At 49.0% G+C, this 6,000-nt stretch overlaps 2 non-coding genes across 2 annotated transcripts; both read left to right on the top strand.

Moving 5' to 3' along the window:
- Positions 1–120, top strand: LOC124762868. The gene has a single exon (XR_007012605.1). It is a non-coding gene; the product is annotated as a 5S ribosomal RNA (ribosomal RNA).
- A 3,652-nt stretch (positions 121–3,772) lies between these two features.
- Positions 3,773–3,892, top strand: LOC124762867. Its single transcript, XR_007012604.1, has one exon. It is a non-coding gene; the product is annotated as a 5S ribosomal RNA (ribosomal RNA).
- Positions 3,893–6,000: the final 2,108 nt, after the last annotated feature.

The raw sequence follows: 6,000 nt of genomic DNA, 5'->3' as shown, positions 1-6,000 counted from the left end.
GCCAACGGCCATACCATGTTGAATACACCGGTTCTCGTCCGATCACCGAAGTTAAGCAACATCGGGCCCGGTTAGTACTTGGATGGGTGACCGCCTGGGAACACCGGGTGCTCGCACGCCTCGGATTCGGACCAAAATTCGGAAGAACAATCAAGAACGTCATTACAAATGCCACCTCAAAAATAACAGTAAACGGATGGACTTCCAAGTCAATAAGACTGGGAAGATCCGTCAGGCAAGGATGTCCATTATCGATGGCACTTTTCACAATAGCCCTCGACCCACTACTACGAAAACTAACAGCCGAAATCGGAGGATACACAATGGGTGCAACAAACATCGTATGCACGGCCTATGCTGACGACATGGGCATATTCATCCAAAACGAAGAAGAACTAGGAATAATCCAGCCTATCATGGAATCCTTCGAAAAGGCTTCAGGTGCCAAAACGAATCCGACGAAGACAGTGCTACTACCAATAGGCAACGGCAGACTGCGACCAGCGAGACAGTGGTACCGAGTGACAAACAACCATAGGGCACTCGGAGTGGAACTACAGCAGTGCCCTTTGAAAATGGCAGCACAAAACTGGCGCAGCGTCTTGAACACAACGAGAGGGCTCGTGAGGATACACGCGAACCGGAACCTGACGCTGAGCCAAAGAGTGCAGTTAGTAAACGAAACAATCCTGTCGAAAGCGTGGTACATGGCGCAAATACTATGTGCTCCGACGGAAATTGCGCGAGCGATAGGAAGTGCGGCGTACTACTTGCTGTGGAGGCGGGAAATCTTCAAGGTCTCCCAGGCGACGTGTTTCCTGTCAAGGGACGAAGGCGGACTTGGTCTGACTGACGTTAATACGAAATGCGCGGCACTGCTTCTACACCGTGCGATGAAAATGGCAAACCAGAACAACAACAGTATAACGTCCAGCCTGATAAACCAATATAAACCTGAATCTGAAGAGGCTCCTGTAGACACTACGAACATACCATTCAAGTTGCGGCACATAAAACAGATGGCAATCGACAAGAGTTACATCACCGCGGTCGTTGCCAACCCACAGCAAAGAACGGCGAGGAACATCTACAGCGCTCTGAGGGGGAAGGCAAGAAAGTCCAAAATAGAGACGAGTTTTCCAGACCATGACTGGCCACAGGTCTGGAAGAATGTCTCGGAACGGACACTTCCTGAGCACGCCAGGGACACGTGGTATAAAATCATCCACAAAACAGTGCCGACAAACGAAAAACTGGCACGCATAAAAATGCGGGAATCCCCAAACTGCGAGCTCTGCAACCAGACCGACACCATCGAGCATCGTTTTGGCTGCAGAGAGAGCGGGGAAATATGGGCGGCAGCGAGAAAAATGATCGCCCACATCAACAGAACCGACGAGAGGGCGATACATGTCTCAGCTGTCACTGTCCCGGACGCGAAGCCTTTCCCCAAAGCGAAACGCCTGGCCACAATGTGGATCATCGCCATGACGGCACACGCCATCGTCACGAAACGGCAGACCGACAAGGCGCAGTTCCTCACGGACCTGTGGGAGGAACACAGGAGGGCCAAACAACGCTCCAAGTACCGAGAGACCTTCCAGAACTTCCTGCAGGTCCCGCTGGACGCCGCCTTCCGAGACGCCTTCAACACGACGTGACCGACGCCCTCCCACAACACCCACACCCCAGTCGCTGAGGACTTCGCCCACCAATCCCTCCAAAGCCCCGACGGCAAGAGTGGTGCATTGCGAAAGTGTTGTGAAAATGCGCGCAGAGTGAAAGTGGGTACGTGTAGCAGTGCCAAAGTGAGAGTGACGTGTGCCAATCATAGCCATACAGTGTCCAGTGCCCAATAGCCAAATAAAGCAGGCAAAAGGAAATGATCAGTTTTTAATTTAGTGCAAAGGATACAAGACGTGTTCCAAGGTAACAGCGAAATGTCAAACAGTGTATTTCATGTAATTAATGTGTACTCTCGCCATCTCCATTCAAGGTACGTTTTTTTTTCCCCTCTCTCTCTCTCTCTCTCTCTCTCTCTCTCTGTCTCTCTCTCTCTCTTCTATAATCATTTTTTTTGTTGTTGTTTTGTAGGTTTTTTTTGTGTTTGTCTGTGTTTATTCCTTTGATGTATCCGTGTGTATAGATATAGTTATATACATTTATAAAGTTCGGCGCATCATGTGCCAAAACGTTGCATACCCCTTTGCGATTTACAAAAATTCTAACTTTAGACTTTCTCTGCCCCAAATTTTCCGTGGAACTGTTGCGTCCACTCTCACACAGTACACTAAATAACTTCCCCATTCATCATTTATGCACATAGATGTTCTGGCCCATATTCTCCTTTAGCCTTTGGCAAACACATAGCGAACATGCCAAAATAGGTGTATTCAAATACCATACGGGGGAAAAAAAAAAAAAAACTTAAAATTAATTTAAATTCAATTTATAAAAAAAATCAAAGTAATGCAGTTTCTTTTTTATGTATAAAAAACCATAAACATTGAAGGGAAAAACTTATATAAAGGACACTCAGTGAATAAAAGTGTTGTAACTAAGCCAAGAGACTACTAAAAGAACAATCAGAACTGAAAACGAGAAAATATACAATTTCATGTAAAGATATGTAATTGTTAAAAATTGTAAATAAAAGTTTATATACGTTTAAAAAAAAAAAAAAAAAAGGTGCTGTTGGCTCCCCTTCATTTTCTCCTTTTTACGCCGCTATCCCTGCCAGCCCTCTTTTCATACTACCTTTCTTTTGCGACAAACGTGCTTCCTTAAGCATTTTCAACGTGCTAGGAATGCCTTGAAAATAACGAAACACTACGAATCGACAGATGTGACCTGAAATGAGTCAGGGCCACCTACTGTTTCGTAGCAGTGCAAAACTCCACAGAAGGAAAAAAAAAAAAAAAAATGAAAATAAATGACTGTAATAAACATAACATACGATATGAATGGCCTCAGTTGGAAGAAGAATGTGCCAAGGAAGATTTCTTAAAAGTGCCTGAAGATAACAAAACGGTATGAACCGACAGATATGTTCTGAAATACGTCAGGGCTGCTTATTGTTTTGTAGCAGCGTACGACTGCAAACTTGTAAACAAAAATGTATCTTTCGTCGCTAGAAGAGAAGGATGCTTTGGCGACCCTCCTGTGCCTTGTGTCCCTGTTTTCGCACCTTTGCACAGGTCTACTGGCCGCAAACGGCGTCTCGGACACGCCCGTTAGGCCCACGGCCGTCTCGCAGATGTTTCTCGTGCTTGTGCTGTCATATGGGCCACGACCCGAGCGGCAGCGAGCGGCAGTCGAGCAAAGTCGGGACAAGTCGGGACGGAAGGGGAGAGGTGCGAATGCACTGCACAGATCACGCAAATACCTGGACGCGAGCCGCGCGGCGTGTGTCAGGTGAGGAAGCTGCCGGGGGCGCCCTCCAGCAGGACACTGCTACACCCCGCACAGCCCCCCGCCGGATAACGGGAACAAGATGCGTCGCCCGCGAGTGTCGGACGCCGCACGCACCAAGCGAAACGAATGACGGGCGGCGCACCGAGCAGCCGCGTGTCTCACGCAAGTGGCGGCGCGGCGCGCCCGCCAGTCCGGCAGACGCCTCTGAGACGCCGGACGCGCACTCGGCGCCGCCTTCGAGGCTCCAGCTGTTGCGGAAGGACGTGCTCTGCGTCAAATGTGTCACCGAAAACTGCGATTGTGTGTGTTGGGAGAAGAGGCAGAGGCGTCTTCTGTCGTGCGGCTACAGTATAAGGGCGCCAACGGCCATACCATGTTGAATACACCGGTTCTCGTCCGATCACCGAAGTTAAGCAACATCGGGCCCGGTTAGTACTTGGATGGGTGACCGCCTGGGAACACCGGGTGCTCGCACGCCTCGGATTCGGACCAAAATTCGGAAGAACAATCAAGAACGTCATTACAAATGCCACCTCAAAAATAACAGTAAACGGATGGACTTCCAAGTCAATAAGACTGGGAAGATCCGTCAGGCAAGGATGTCCATTATCGATGGCACTTTTCACAATAGCCCTCGACCCACTACTACGAAAACTAACAGCCGAAATCGGAGGATACACAATGGGTGCAACAAACATCGTATGCACGGCCTATGCTGACGACATGGGCATATTCATCCAAAACGAAGAAGAACTAGGAATAATCCAGCCTATCATGGAATCCTTCGAAAAGGCTTCAGGTGCCAAAACGAATCCGACGAAGACAGTGCTACTACCAATAGGCAACGGCAGACTGCGACCAGCGAGACAGTGGTACCGAGTGACAAACAACCATAGGGCACTCGGAGTGGAACTACAGCAGTGCCCTTTGAAAATGGCAGCACAAAACTGGCGCAGCGTCTTGAACACAACGAGAGGGCTCGTGAGGATACACGCGAACCGGAACCTGACGCTGAGCCAAAGAGTGCAGTTAGTAAACGAAACAATCCTGTCGAAAGCGTGGTACATGGCGCAAATACTATGTGCTCCGACGGAAATTGCGCGAGCGATAGGAAGTGCGGCGTACTACTTGCTGTGGAGGCGGGAAATCTTCAAGGTCTCCCAGGCGACGTGTTTCCTGTCAAGGGACGAAGGCGGACTTGGTCTGACTGACGTTAAGACGAAATGCGCGGCACTGCTTCTACACCGTGCGATGAAAATGGCAAACCAGAACAACAACAGTATAACGTCCAGCCTGATAAACCAATATAAACCTGAATCTGAAGAGGCTCCTGTAGACACTACGAACATACCATTCAAGTTGCGGCACATAAAACAGATGGCAATCGACAAGAGTTACATCACCGCGGTCGTTGCCAACCCACAGCAAAGAACGGCGAGGAACATCTACAGCGCTCTGAGGGGGAAGGCAAGAAAGTCCAAAATAGAGACGAGTTTTCCAGACCATGACTGGCCACAGGTCTGGAAGAATGTCTCGGAACGGACACTTCCTGAGCACGCCAGGGACACGTGGTATAAAATCATCCACAAAACAGTGCCGACAAACGAAAAACTGGCACGCATAAAAATGCGGGAATCCCCAAACTGCGAGCTCTGCAACCAGACCGACACCATCGAGCATCGTTTTGGCTGCAGAGAGAGCGGGGAAATATGGGCGGCAGCGAGAAAAATGATCGCCCACATCAACAGAACCGACGAGAGGGCGATACATGTCTCAGCTGTCACTGTCCCGGACGCGAAGCCTTTCCCCAAAGCGAAACGCCTGGCCACAATGTGGATCATCGCCATGACGGCACACGCCATCGTCACGAAACGGCAGACCGACAAGGCGCAGTTCCTCACGGACCTGTGGGAGGAACACAGGAGGGCCAAACAACGCTCCAAGTACCGAGAGACCTTCCAGAACTTCCTGCAGGTCCCGCTGGACGCCGCCTTCCGAGACGCCTTCAACACGACGTGACCGACGCCCTCCCACAACACCCACACCCCAGTCGCTGAGGACTTCGCCCACCAATCCCTCCAAAGCCCCGACGGCAAGAGTGGTGCATTGCGAAAGTGTTGTGAAAATGCGCGCAGAGTGAAAGTGGGTACGTGTAGCAGTGCCAAAGTGAGAGTGACGTGTGCCAATCATAGCCATACAGTGTCCAGTGCCCAATAGCCAAATAAAGCAGGCAAAAGGAAATGATCAGTTTTTAATTTAGTGCAAAGGATACAAGACGTGTTCCAAGGTAACAGCGAAATGTCAAACAGTGTATTTCATGTAATTAATGTGTACTCTCGCCATCTCCATTCAAGGTACGTTTTTTTTTCCCCTCTCTCTCTCTCTCTCTCTCTCTCTCTCTCTCTCTGTCTCTCTCTCTCTCTTCTATAATCATTTTTTTTGTTGTTGTTTTGTAGGTTTTTTTTGTGTTTGTCTGTGTTTATTCCTTTGATGTATCCGTGTGTATAGATATAGTTATATACATTTATAAAGTTCGGCGCATCATGTGCCAAAACGTTGCATACCCCTTTGCGATTTACAAAAATT

Source organism: Schistocerca piceifrons, unplaced genomic scaffold, assembly GCF_021461385.2.
Source record: "Schistocerca piceifrons isolate TAMUIC-IGC-003096 unplaced genomic scaffold, iqSchPice1.1 HiC_scaffold_608, whole genome shotgun sequence".
Classification (NCBI taxonomy): Eukaryota; Metazoa; Arthropoda; class Insecta; order Orthoptera; family Acrididae; genus Schistocerca; species Schistocerca piceifrons.
This window is presented reverse-complemented; position numbering and strand designations above follow the sequence as displayed.